Source organism: Pygoscelis adeliae, unplaced genomic scaffold (genome assembly GCF_000699105.1).
Source record: "Pygoscelis adeliae isolate BGI_AS28 unplaced genomic scaffold, ASM69910v1 Scaffold431, whole genome shotgun sequence".
Lineage (NCBI taxonomy): Eukaryota > Metazoa > Chordata > Aves > Sphenisciformes > Spheniscidae > Pygoscelis > Pygoscelis adeliae.
Genome location: NW_008824047.1, coordinates 606,477 through 621,062, shown reverse-complemented (window position 1 = coordinate 621,062; position 14,586 = coordinate 606,477). Strand labels below are relative to the sequence as shown.

The window sequence follows — 14,586 nt, the reverse complement described above, 5'->3', positions numbered from 1 at the left end:
CCTATCTTTATTCTATATGAAATGCACAGTACCTGAGTTAATAAAACAATCTCCAGTGAGCTTGCTTTATTATCATCATAACCTAAATTCATCAACAAAACTCCTATAAATATTATGGAAAATATTGGCTAAATAGAAAAGTGTGTAACCCTCAGCATTTCTTTAACTATTCTGCAATCAGATCCAGGTTGTTCTAGTATTAAACCACCCTGCCCTGCTCAATGCTTTAGCCACTACAAAAAAAAAAAAACAAACCCAAACCCAAAACCTACAATCCTGCCATCTAGTCATTCCAGTTAGATTGCATCTACTGGATAATTAAGAAGCGTGTGCAATGCATTCTGCCATATTCATAGAGTCTGTCCCCGCTTTCACTAGCCACTTGTTTGGCATCATCTGTACTAAGTGCCTCCTGAGAGGATGTTGAAAACTCAAGCACTGCTCAAAGTAGTAAGCTCAAATCTTGGTGTAAGATCTTCTGGTTTAAGACTATCTAAGCAGAAGCATGCTCAACTTTATATATTGGTGGGATAGGGCAATATAAACACCCACATACTGATTCTTGTCCTCTGCAGTACCAGAGTACATCAGAATTTAACTGTGCTGAAGCAACAGGAATAACATTACTGTAAAAATAACCTGAATAAGACAAAAACCCCTGGGTAACTCAGCTGTGGAGTCTCAGGGTGGTCATATAGGTTGATGAAAAGAAGCAACTCCATCCCAAATGCCACTAACTTCTCCTTGCTAATACAGCACGAGGTGAAAATATGACACCATACCATTAGATAATATTTTAAGTAAAGTGGGTACCTCAACAATTTCATTAGCCATGAAAAACAGATTCCTTAAGGAGCAGCAAAACTCCACCAGTCAACCTCAATGTTGAAAGATTCTTTCCTTTAGATATGAACCCAGTTCTCAGCAGAGAGAAGAGGCTGGCTCCACTGAAAACACATGAAGGGCTGCCATCGCCCACACTGATTCTGCAACATCAATCAGGTGTCAATCAGCAGGACTTTGTTAGCTGCATATATACATCTCTGCATATATACCTCTTTTAGGGTTGCTGGCATTTGTCTGTGAATTGCTACTTGGTCGAAAGGCTGGCTGAGCTGTTAATTTGGTTTGTAACTTTGAGTATTTGATGATGTACTCAAGGGACGGCACTCAGACACTTCATCGGGTAAGGATTTATTAGGAAGATAGGGCTGTGAAAGCCACCCACATGTTAGCATCACCTAGGACAACACCCTTGCACCCATGAATTAATGTGGCTGTGTAGTGGCACAGCCCCTGCCCTACATTCTTCTAATTGTAAAGACAGCAAATTAATTCATTCACAGAAGCCTACTTTAAAATGTTCCAGACATAAAACGCTAAAGAGACCCTCTGCATCTTTATGATGATTTAGTGAAGTTCTGGTCGTCTGGAGCTAGTTGCAAGAGTGGGTGAGGCTGCTGCGAAGCTCCTTCCTCCCAGCCCCTGGGCAGGGCGGGTAGGCATGGAGCTGGGAAGCAGGAGGGAGCTGGAAAGGGAGCTGTTGAGTCACCCTTAGCAGTGAGTGTTTCTGTGGGCACTGCTACAGACTCGCACCACCGGTGATGGAACGCATGCATGGGGAGCAAACAGACCCCGTCCCTACCTACAAAAGGTTGTAAGTGTCAGGCACAAACTTTTCCACTACTTAAGCTGATGGGGATGCCAGCTCCAGTGAAAAACACAAACACACAGGCAGAAAAAAATCATTACCCTACTCCAACCTTGGCAGAGCACAGCCATCAACTTTTACATGAGCTAACAAAAGAAACATCCTAACATTACCGTCACGAAAATGTAGCGCGCACACAGAATTAACTTCAATATGTTTAATTTGGATTCAAGTTACTTGCATAAAACTGTGCATAAAAAACTTTGCAAAGTCAAATCCAAATGCTTTCCCTTTCAGCTGAGCTCACAGCAATGGATTTACAGTGAAAGCAGCTTTTCAAAATGCCATCTAGCCCTTTCACAGAATCGAACCTTTTCATAAATAAAAATTAAAATCACTTCCAAATTACACCCTTTCCAGTATTTCCAGTTGATTGTGGACACACACACCCTACAATAAAACCCAAAGATAATCAGTTTCTCATGTCTCAGAGAATGAGCTACTTTTCTTAAAGACTACAAGCAACATTTTTTTCCTAAATACCAGTGAATAAAAACTGTTTGAGACCATAAGCCATTAACAGAAAACATATGCAGGCTTCAAAATTATAGATTCAATTCATCTTTAAAATGAATGCAAGATACTGTTCTGCAGCTACAGGTCCCCACTAAAGGTCTCGCTATTTATCTTGTGATGTTCTTTGCGGTACCTACATTGCACTCAGAAGTGCAAGGTGCTGTCTGTGCTGTTTCATGTATTTGATTCTGATACTTTATACATGTATGTGCTTAACATCAACTACATGCCAAGTCCCATGGCAGCCAGGGGGACTTAGAGAAGACACTCAGGTCCTTGTGCTGCACTGGGGCTGTGGGTTGTTCACTGGGACGCTCCCGCCCACAAAGTCAATGTGACCACTCGCACGTGTAATTTTATTTAAATATGTAGCAACTATGCTGAATCAGTGCCTCACTGAAACTGCTGGCAATAGCCCAGGACATCTCCTCTGAGGAGGAAAAGTCAGGACTTGGTGGTTTAATAAGCAGGGCAGGTTGGTACCCTTTGCAGGCACTACCTGAGAAGCAGCAAGAGCGCTGTGCATTCCCAAAAGATTTCAGGGCATTATTTTCCCCTGGACCAGTGACAAAAACCAGTGGCACTTCCCAACTTTCCCCACACAGCTTCTCTTATCTTAAAATGCAAGTGTCTGTAAAGACTGGAAGGGCTGCACGAAGGTGCTTCCCTGCAAGGGAAGCTGTGCTGAAGGGCTGCATCCCGAGGAAGCCTGAGGAGAGGTGCTGAGAGAGGCACCCAGACTGCTACTGGTTTTTGAAGGCACAAAACATGTTTATACAATGACATATTTGCAACAGCCAGTGTTGTTTGGGACATTGGTCTTACTAAAACTGCCTTCCCCAGGCCCTTTCCTTGGAGCACCAGGAAGGAGGATGGAAGAATCGGGTCCCATTTGCCAGCATCACCACAGGTAACGTTGGGAGGGGGGCAAGACAATGACCTCAGCTCTGTTTATGCCCCTGGTACAAATGTCTGGCCAGCTCAGGCCCTCAGCTCTTCATATTTCTTCTGTTAATCATTTGGCAACTTTCAAAGTGCTGTCTGGAAGGTGTTTACTTCTGTGCACACTAGAAAAACAGAGCTAGGCAGAATAATCTTTTCATTGGGGACCTTCATTTTTCTACATTTTGTTTTGGTCACAAGAGAAACCAAAGTACAGAACATTTTTTTGCAGAATGTAAAGTTCCAGAACCTTTATCTGGCATTAACTATAACACTTTTTAATATTTCCAAGAAAAACAAAATATTTTGTTTCAAAATAGTATCACTTCACATGCCCTTCTGTAACACCAAAGCTTCATTTCCAAAATGGTATTTTTAAAACAAATACAAAAAAATCACATAAAATTTATGTTTTTCTGTAGCAAAAGAGATTTTAGTTGAAGTCTGAAACTTCACTGCTAAAAAAATGCAGTGAAGGACTTTAGACCAGTTCTAATAAAGGCAATGAAGTGTACATGATTGATAACATGAGCGGACTTTAAGTCCAGAGAAGAATTATAATAAAAAAGAATAATTACACATTCTTACACATATAAACATTTTTTTAAATGAACAGCTGGCAGCCAACTACAACCAGAACCAAAAGAGTTTGGTAGCCTAGCTCAGATAACATTTTAAGACTCTGGCGTGAGTGTATTACATTTGCTGCATGTTTTCAGAACGGTCATTGGACTGAGGAAAAACTAAATATTACACCTCCAGCTGCAGGCACGGACCTTGCAGCTCCTTGCTGAAGGTGATGTGGCCACATCCTCCACCTGCTGAAATGGCCTAACGGTTATGAGTCTTAATGAACTGCTCTCCTTCTTCTTTGCATAATATCAAGGCAAATCAGTGTTAACATCTGACATGTTTCATTGTGCTGCTCCTGCAGTTTGAGATAACAGCTACAGCTGTTAGTGGGAGGCTTTGCAATCCCAAACTTATTGAAGCCAATGGGAATTTTGCCACTGACTTCAAAGCTAAGGTCTCTATCGATAAATTTTAAGGATTTATGAGCAAAAACCTTAATGACTTTCAAGGGAAGCAATGTTCTTTTGAAATCTTCATCTTTTCTCAGAATATACATTGTTAAAATCTTATCACCTCCCATACAAAGGATGGTAGGTACCAACTTCAGCACCCGGTAGCAAAAAGGAAAAGTTTTTCATTGTGTGCTGTGTGTGTCAGTGTGTTCCTGTGTTCCTGTACTCCCCTAGCTACTGATATACAGGGGATTTTTCTTCCTTCAAACTGTGACAATAAAATGATTACCCCGCCACAGTTTAGCATAATGGTTCAGAAATGCTCATGGCATATTGCAGAGTTAAAGTGGAAATTATTAGGTAGCTCTTCTTTGTTATAATAATGATCACTCCACAAATAAAAGCTCTTCTCCCAAAGGTACTGCAAGGCACAAAATGCTAATTCTGAAGATTATGTGTGCGCTTTTATTAAATATTACTATGCCCTGTCTGTTTGAGGGCTTCACTGCTCTGATTGTTTTATGAGTGCCATGTTAATGTCAGCCCCATCTTGCTAGCAGCAGGCACACATTTTAGCTTTTGTATGAGAGTTGATCAAAGGCCGCGTGCTGAGGGAATTGCTGAGAAAACACGGACAAGCGATAAAAATCTAACAGATTAATTGTTTTAAATTTCATTTCAGGGCGTTGAACTTTGGCTCAGGACACTAGTACTACACTACCAGCCAGGGCCTAATTACCACATTTCCAATTTGCCTCTGAACAATGCTTGGAAGGGAGAATAATAATGGTACTAATAATACTAATAACAATAATAATAACAACAACAAAACAACAGCAATAATGTCTCCTCATAGCTTCTTGTACATGTTTAACAACTAACTTTATGCACAGGCAATTGCACTAGGAAATTCCTCTCCCCCACATCACCATCCATCTGCCTCCTGAGCATTTGTACCTGCCTCAAATAGCACCTGAAGACAGAAGAAAAAGCAGACGCCCTCAGGAGCATTGAACATCTGAATTAACAGAATCAATGAGCTACCGATTCAAGTCCCTCACAAACACACACTGGACATCTCATATTCTTAATTATTCTTATTCTTATTACCTGCGATAATTAGGGACCTGGGATAGCATTTTATCCTCCAACAGAAATGATCTATTCCATTGATAGAAAACCGAGGCGGAAGGAAAAAAACATATTTACCACAAAGTTTATGGGTGGCCTTGGAAGAAGGGTTAATTGAGCTTAGAGGTAAATGTTCACTGAGGTGAATTAGTGGGATGCACAGCTACCAGCAGGGCTCTGGGACTGCTCTTATTTAGCTTCTGAAATGTATTTGCTCTATGATTAATATCCAGTTTGTGCTGGTGACTGTAAGAATGACCTCCCCTACAGTTTTTATCATGAAGTGTGGCTTCATCCTCCATTATTCCAAAAATGAGGCTCTGACAAAAGTTGCTGCATCACAACAGGAGTTTAAATGATGGGTTACGTGCTTTTATTTTTTCTTCTCTTTAAAAGTATTGTGACACGCAAGGAGAGTTGCATAAAGGCAGTTAAAACTGGAAATTCAGAGGAACAGGGAATCTGTCTCATCTTAGAGGAAGTACTGAAAATATCTGGAGTTTAATTCAATTTTCCTTTTTTTCTTGGGTAAAACCTAATTCCAGGCTAAATATATAAATGAGACACAGATTAACCCACAGTTTATGGGTCTGATCCTGCAACCTGTTAAATGCTTTCGCCAAACTACTGATTTTCAGAATATCAAGACAAATCAGTTTTAAGCACTCAAAACCATGACTTATTGAAGTTGTGATTCAACAAACCACTTAAGTATGTGCTTAAAAACCCAGCTGAAGAAGTTGCAGAATAAGGAACTAGATTTTTTAAGATAGTTGGGCAGTGCTCTATGCAAAGCTGCCAAGAGCTATGTAATGTATACGGAACTGGGGTTTCCCATTTCAAAAAACACTTAGGTTACATGTAGACGACCCTGTGTAGTGCAGAGCTCATCCAACCTGACACGAGAACTAGCAGCAGCAGAGCCGACATACTAATGCCAATACACTGATTTCAGGAACTGAGCTGCTATGTCTACTCGGTGTTGCAGAGTCTCAAATGTAGCAGCGGCTCAGTGCTAACTCTGGGATTTCTACAGCATTTTTATATCATCTGGCGTAGATCTTCCCTCAGGTACCTCATAGCTATTGAAATCACACAGGGTTTGTGGCTCTGAGCAAGGCAGTACCCAGGAATGGTCTGAGCCTAAATTTCTTTCTCACGGCACTCTGAATCTGAAGGTGTGCAGCACTTGTTAGGATGCTCAAGGCCTTTTTGATCAACATTTTCAGTTTGGCAAGGTATGTTTCTCCTTAAAAAGGGAGAAAAACATTATTTCTTCCCTTCTCGAATTATAGATTTACATAGGTGTTATACAGGGGGGAAGGGTTATTCCATTCATCATTGTTTATTGTGGACTTTCCACATTAAGCACTTTAACAGATTGATTTTATCAGGGGGGAGTGGTTTTCTTCAGAACAGAAAATTATCATTTTTCCAAAATTTGGCAGTTTGAGAGAATGAACCAAATATTTTGGGAGGTTTTGATTTGGGCTGTTTTGGTTTTTGCTCTTTTTTTTTTTTTCCCTCAAAAATAATATTCTCATTGCTGAGAAGCGGGACTTGTCATCATCTGCTCACCTACTTTGAGCATGCTGAAAGGGTGAACCCTAAAAAGTTTGTGGGTCCATGCAACGGTACCATTCCAGTCTAGTGTGTGGAGGCATTGCTGGAGCTGTATCCAGCACAAGCAACTGAAAGCAACTGAAGTTTACCAAACCAGCCTGGATAGGAAAAGTCTGTGGGACCAGCCCAAAGGGTTAGTCATAGACACTTCAGAGAAAGGGAATGTGGCGGAGTTTTTATGTATTGTACTGGAGCATTAAATCTTCACACTTAAGCTAAACAATGTGTTTGCTGTTTATCTTAGTAAAGTGATGATCTTCCTGCTTTCCTTTTTCATATCACAGCCTGTTCTCTCTCCTGTTCTCTCCTGACAATAAGCAGCTGCTGTGCAGGAAACAGGGTAACAGAGGTTTCCCTCTGGAGGAGATAACTCACGCAGCTATATGCAACACAGGCACGAGGAGGTGATGCCCTGCTCCCCCTTCCCAGCTCCCTCCTTTACAGCATCTTGATATTTGGGACTTACAATTTGCAAGCTTTAAAGGTTACAAGACCCTGCCAAAAATGGCAACCTCCTCCTGGTTCTTCATGATGTCTGCACTGGGTGAAATCACCGAACCAAAAATATATGCACCATGCAATCCCTCCAGGTTGGGGGAAGGGAGGGAAGGTTGCCTTTGTTTCTGTTTTCAAGTAGTGAAATTAAAGGTATTGGCTGTGATTTTCTGCCTAACATTTTGGATGCTGAGTTCCCATTAATGGGAATTGAAAATGTAAATTACCTGGGATAATATTCCACCTACAATCAATACTTAAGCCAGTGTTTCTCTTTTATCCTTGCTGATGCCTCAGCTAGCAAAGTTACATTTCATGGAATCCTCCGTGTTTCTCTTTCCTTAATGATTTCCAAAGTTCTCAGTTGTTGATTGCTGCCTGAAAAATGATTGCATAGAAAAAGGAAGCAATCCTGAATAATGAGAGATGTGTTAAAAAAAAAATCTGCTGTGTATTTTACTTAAAACATTTAAATAAAAATAATAATTTAGTTATCTCTATACGATTGCAAGAAATGCATTTTTATGCATTCTTTTAAACATTTTCACATCACAGAGGAAGTTCGGGGGGGGGGGGGGGGGGGGGGGGTTGCTTGTTTGTTTTTTACTTCAGGAGGTACCTCCTGCTTTCCAAAAATTAATAAAACAGTAAGAGTCCTTAGCATCTCACTGCAAGTAGGTAAAACTTGACCTCCAAAAGAGTGCTCTGTCATGTTTGTTTGGCAAATAGTAAGTTCTCCAAGAAAAACGCAATGTTGCAAAAAAAGTTTAAAATTTGGTTAAATTCAATATATAGGTTCAGCCAAAACATGAAAAAATATATATAAATAAATAATACGTATATTATTATTATTGAAAAAATATATATGCCCTCTCTACATATAAATCTATATCTATATTTTAATATAGATATATATTTCAAGAAGTCTAACAATTCTATTGTGAAATCTTTTGACACACTGTTCTGATTTTTTATTTCAAGGAACTTTCAAGCAGATATTAAGCTATAATTTTTGCATTCATTATTTTTGCCCCAAAGTTGGAAGATTTTCATTTTGAGTCATCCATGAAGAAACTGTTGTGGGTGGCCTCGGCCAAACATAGCACTCTGCCTAAACCAATGCAGTTACTCAGCTCCAGCACTGACGCGGTCTCTGTTCCCTTGGGCAGCTCGGTTGCACAGGGGGTATACACACACTGGATCAGGAGAAGAAACAGTGCATCCAAGAATACCGCATAGGGCCTACCAAATATTGGCAGCACTTCCAGCTCTACAACTGGGGACAAGTTTGCTCAGACCCAAGCACCAAATCACTGACTGCTGCAGCACGCTCTCCTCCCTCAGGGATGCACAGGCACATTTTGACCCCAAGCAAGATAAATGCTTTACTATGAGCCCCCAAATTATTGCACCTCAATTTCTTCACTCCTTCCTCCATCCCATGGGGTGACTTGCAACGGCACAGGAACAGCGTTCCTAAAAGATGGGAAGCCAAAGGCCATAGCATTGCAGAGGACTAAGGTGTGATATATGCACAGGATTGCACCGTTTTATCTGAATGTGGACTTTAAAGGCTTTGTTAGTAAAACCATGAAAAAAATCCTGTATGCCCCTCCTGTTTCAATTTCAACGGCTTGCTACTGATTTAACTTCTGCTATTGAAATTACAGAGCCCAGTTAAGCCAATGTGACTATTTTAAAAACAATAGGCAAGTCCAGAAAGGAGACTGCATCCGCTTAAGTGCATTAAGTTTAAAAATAGTTGCACTGATGCAATTTCTGGGTGAGGATGAAGGCAACCTTGCAAATGGAAGCCCAAAATGTGTAATATAAATCAACCCTAAAAGTCTGTCAAAACAAACATTGCTGCATAGCTCGCATACCCCAAAACCTACTTAATTTAACTGACTGGTCATTCAGTGCTGCTAACTAAGATCCTGAACAAGCAAAGTGTTTTATAGGATGGAACCAGTCATTTGCTTAATGTTAACCCTGTGGTTTACTGTTTTGCTGAATCCCAACCCAACAGAAGAGCAGGTGAGTGCTATTTCTAAATTCATGTTTTGTTTCACCATCACCCTGGTCTCATTTTCTCTCTTTTATTTTCCATCAGTACCTCAACAAAATTGTAAATCTCTCACAGCAAATCTCTCTAGAGTCAGATCATAGGACTAGATAAAAGCTCCTGAGCCACAGCATCCCATCCCTGCAAGGTGTAAAAAGCTCAGAATCCCGAGCACAACAGCAGAGATCATTGTTCAGATTCAACACAACATTGATGTTCAGATGTACACTGGTATGTCACGGCCACGCTGGCAAGGTTTAGTCGATGATACACAGAAACTATTCTAGATGAAATGTAGAGTTCAATCTAAATCTAGATTCTCACTCCCCCAGACTAAATATTAGTAGCAATTAAAACTTTTACGGATCTTTCACTATCACAAAGAAAAAAACAGAACTCCACCCCTGCAAAATCAGTTAAAACCCCTGCTATATTACATAGCGCAACAATCAGAAGTTCACTTGAGATGGATTCTACAGCAAATAAAGAATTTATTTCATCCTGGTAAAAACAAGAGCCCCAATTAAAATTAATTTTTAGCTGAAATCTCTTTGTTCAGCAGAATTGAGAAAGTCTGCCCACAACAGAGAGCTCGCAGTAACCATCTTTCAGAAGCAGAACAACCCGTGTAGAAACACAAAGCAATTGTGGCAGGGACAGGGAGTGCCTGTAATCCAGTTTCTTCAAGGGAAATTCAAGTACCCTAAGAGTTCTTATTCCTCGTCTGATTTCTCTCACAAATCACAGGCTGCTCTCTAATGCAATTTTCTGGAGTCTGAGAATCATAAAGTCAAATATGAACAAGTCTAGTGGAAAATCTGTGACGCTAATCTTGGCCTACGTTGTATTTTTAACAGGCACTGAATTTGTGTGCCGGATTATCCAGATGGCCATACAAGAATCATCCTGATAGGATTAAACCTTTGTGCTGAACTCTGCTCCATCTGTTCTCGGAGGTTTGCCTATCGCTATTGGAATACGAATGTTCAGCCTATGTCTAGCACCACAACGGAAAGTGCCTGTTTACCACGCACACACATATGTATATGTACACACACATATCCTTGAGTACTTGATTAGTAATGTGAGATGAAGTTAGCCTGAAGTTTACCACTAAAGGAACATATTGATTTTATTATTCATTTGAAGAACAAAGTATGCAATATCTAAATTCAAACAAAAAAGCATTTTTGTTGTTGTTCTGGGACTTGTTCAATTCATTAAACCATAATACTGCCATAAATTTATAGATGAAGGCATGACTAAACATAAAGCAGCAAGGCTCTTCATCTTTGAAATCTATTAGCGTATGAGAATGTATGACACAATCGCACTTTGAAGATATCATGGTTAAATATTCCAGATTAAAAACCAGCCAACAACAAAACACATGCAGGCACACAGCGTTGGTAGCTGTTATTTGTGGCTCGATCTAGTCACAGGCCAAGAACAAAAGAGTAATAATCAGTCCCAGTAAAAGAAAAGCTTATTCCCATTAATGTTGCTTTCTGCTTTTATTATCTATTAATGACAGTCTTCTGCATTCATTGTTGCAGCCTGCCAGATGCAGCAAAGATACATATTCATCATGTGCAAAAATTGTGCTCAGGCTGTCTCCGTGACAGGTTACACAGAGCTGCCAACGGAGAGACCAAGGTCCGATGGACGGCCTCGGGTTTCCAGGCCCTGGGCCAAGGGAAAAGGTAGGCAATCTGGCTCTTCTGTAAGAAAAGCATCCCAGTGATCAGAAGGTTTAACTAAATTGCTGTCCTGTCCAGAAATACACTACAAACTAATGACTACCTGGCATGGGAAGGGTGGATAAGAAAAATAAGCAAAATAATAATAATAAATAATAATAATAATATAAATTGAATTATTAAGGTTTGATTCAGTAATGCAATATAATACTCAGCCCATGTTTGTGATGGCAGCGGGACAGCAATGGAGGCGACATAACCTGAATTGCATTTCAAGCAGAAGCCCTGATTGCATTGCAAAGACTGAGGCCTCCTTGTCTCTCCTGTTCAGTGTCTTTCAGACTGTTTCCTCCTCTGTTCTTTGTGCTGCTCTGAATGCAGGGTCAAGCATCCTCTCCCAGCCATTTAGGCTTTACTTGCAAAAACACAAGCATAAAAATACATTTATAGTTCATAGTATCTGCCCAGTAATGACACCACATAAAACCAGCACGCTGAAAATCTGAGGAGTGAATGCTTTGGACTCAAGCCTACAAATGCTTAGAGAAGTTGTTCTTTCAATGTGTCTGATAAAGTCATGTTATGTTTTTATTTGTTTATTTAGGGCCATATTCAGACCACCTACCTAAGGCATTGCAGCATGTAAAAAGTCAGACTCCAGCTCTGGCTGGGTGAATCAGTCTGCCTAAGTTAGGATCCTGTTTCCGCTCTACAATGAGCAGAGATGGGCAGACGCCTCTGGAAGCCTGGAGACCCGGGAGTTCCACGCTGGCTCCTGAAAGTACCGAGGGACCTCGGCAAGACAATATCATAGGTAGGAAGCAGCCAGAAGCAACCCCATAAAAAATATTTGGCGGCTGATATTGAACAGACACCTGACTCTGGGCTCGCCAGCAGACACCTCTGCTCAGACTCAGGGCTGAATGAGGAGGCAGCACTCGCCGTTGCCTTCAAGGTCACAATCCCCAGGAAGGGGATAATTTTCTCCAAAGGACTCCTAATCAGAGTTGCTTTACCTTTCAGCGCCTCAGAGAGACAAATCTGGTCAGAAATATTTTTTTCCCCTCTCTTCATCTCTTCAAAGAGCCCAGGAAGTTGAGCGATGCTCTCACCTGAACGTACTGCGGCAAAGCACTGTGCCCTCAAACCCCAACCCACAAAGTAAAGCTGCAGCTGGAAAGATGAGCAGCATTGCGGTCAGGCCTGCAATTTACCTCCGAGTGCTGGCCTTCCCTCTCAGCATGGATCAGGTAACACCAAACCTATGAATTCCATATGCAAGCCTGGGTTTTCAGCGAACAGCAACGCGAGCTGTCTGTTCAGTCTCCAACAGCAGGGAAGATCTAGCACGTCTGCTGCCATTTCACAACCCAAAAGGGACCTCTGCAGGAAACGCACTTTGCTTTTTCACGGGATAGATACAGAACCTCTGAGAGAGTTGCTACAAAACCATGACATGGTATTAACCAAACAGAACTAATTTTGAATTTCCTTATACTCCCATTGCTAACAGACACTTCAGCAGTAGTACAGTAAAAAGCACACAGGTTCCTGCAGCATTTGGGACCAGATTTTTGGAAGCACCCAGCTATCCAGTGGTTCCAGTAAGCACCTAATGGAATTTTCAAAGTACCTGACAGACAGGCATAGAAATTCTGTAGCCAGAGCTTTAAAAATTCCACCAAACACCTCCCTGCAGCTTTAGGCACCTTGGTGCTTTGAGAGTTTGGCTTTGGGTCCAAGAATTTCCAAAAAGATTGCTTTGGGGTACCTACACTTTTGGGTGATCACTTGACTCACAAAAATGGACCAGAAATTCAGAAAGTCCTAAACATCCACTTCATGAAGAACAGTATCTTGTTCAGCATCTCACAGTGGCCATCGTACCTTAACTTGCAGATCTAAATGTTTGAATTACTTTTGAGAAATAAATTTAAACTGCTAAATTTCAGACAAGTTTTTCAGAAAACTTTATTCTTGATCTTTTTAATAAACTTCCTAACCCTATTCGCTTCACTCAATGAGGTCATAAACCAGTGCTGCTTATATTACAGTCACTTCCACGCTAAAGATTTGTTTTGTCACAAAAAGAACTATAAATTCATGGACTGAAGGTGGGAAGCAGAAAGGACTAGTTGTGACATACAAAGCTTTCTGGTTATGCTCAGCAAACAGTTTGGGCTAAGGTTTTAAAAAACACTTTATGAAGTTGTACTACTAGCTTTAATGAAAGCACACTTTTTGCAATGCCATGCACTCCTGAAAATCTTGTATTCTGGATTTGGGCCAAACACAAAGCCTGTCTCCATTCCAATATTAATTATTATTAGTTTATTTTTATTCTTTACTACTAACATTAATAAGTTTCAGATAGCAACCCAGATTAGAATAACCACTCCAAACATCCCACCCTCGTGGGTTCCATTTTCTGCATCAGTTTCCAAGTTTATGCTATTAACTCATTTCCTCGGATGTGGAGGAGCTTTGTCAAATACTCATTTTGCTGGGGAAACACTTGGCAGGCACCCCGCAATAGACAGTAAGAGAGAGACTTGAATGCTCACACTGCTCTTCTCTCAGTTCAATGAGAAGTTGTGCAGCCTGAGACGCAAAAAATACTGAGTTCATTATTTGTGAAGTTTTCTAATCAGAATATTCTAAATGGCACGTTGGTGGAAAATTTTCATCTGAACAAAACCTTAATCCTGGGATCATTAGCACTCAGCTGATTCACAGCTTTGGACATAAGTTCCATGGGAACAGAGACCTTTCATAACCACCGATTGCTTTGGGGTATTTAAATACTGGGGTGCCTAACATGAAACATTTGGAAATGTCTAGATACCTGCAAACTGCTGTGAACACCGTTCTTGGATAATCATGACCTTTTACGACATCCAGATGAATTCTCAAAAAATCACTAGTTCTTGGCCTTCATTTACAAACCACAATTCACAAAATCCTTTTCCTTTGTACTCTGCCCAAATCAGCAGGGGACTGGAGTGAAAAAACATCTTTTCCCAACATAACAACAATAAAGGCATCCTATAATAAAAAAGCTAAGTTAGAGGAATTTGTTCAGAAATAATATTAATCATATTACAAAATATAATGTTTTGTCATTTGTTGGTGTGCACATTTTGGAAGGCTGGAAAAACAACGTCTGGCAAAACTTCACTGCCATACGGTGCAGCATCTCTCAAACATTTATCTAATCCTAATGTCATTCTTCTCCCCTGTGATGCCATTGTATTAGTGACGTGGTGGCCAGCAAAACAAATTGAAATGTAATGAATGCTCATTATCTATGAATATTCATTGCCTATTTGAGTGCTACTGAATGTTCTCCTGTACTGGTAGCTGTGAAGTTTCTGCCAG

At 40.6% G+C, this 14,586-nt stretch overlaps 1 protein-coding gene across 1 annotated transcript in view; it reads right to left on the bottom strand.

Annotated features, from left to right (window-relative positions):
- Positions 1–14,586, bottom strand: part of EBF1 (early B-cell factor 1) — a 281,018-nt gene that overhangs the window by 77,009 nt on the left and 189,423 nt on the right. The window lies entirely within an intron of this gene.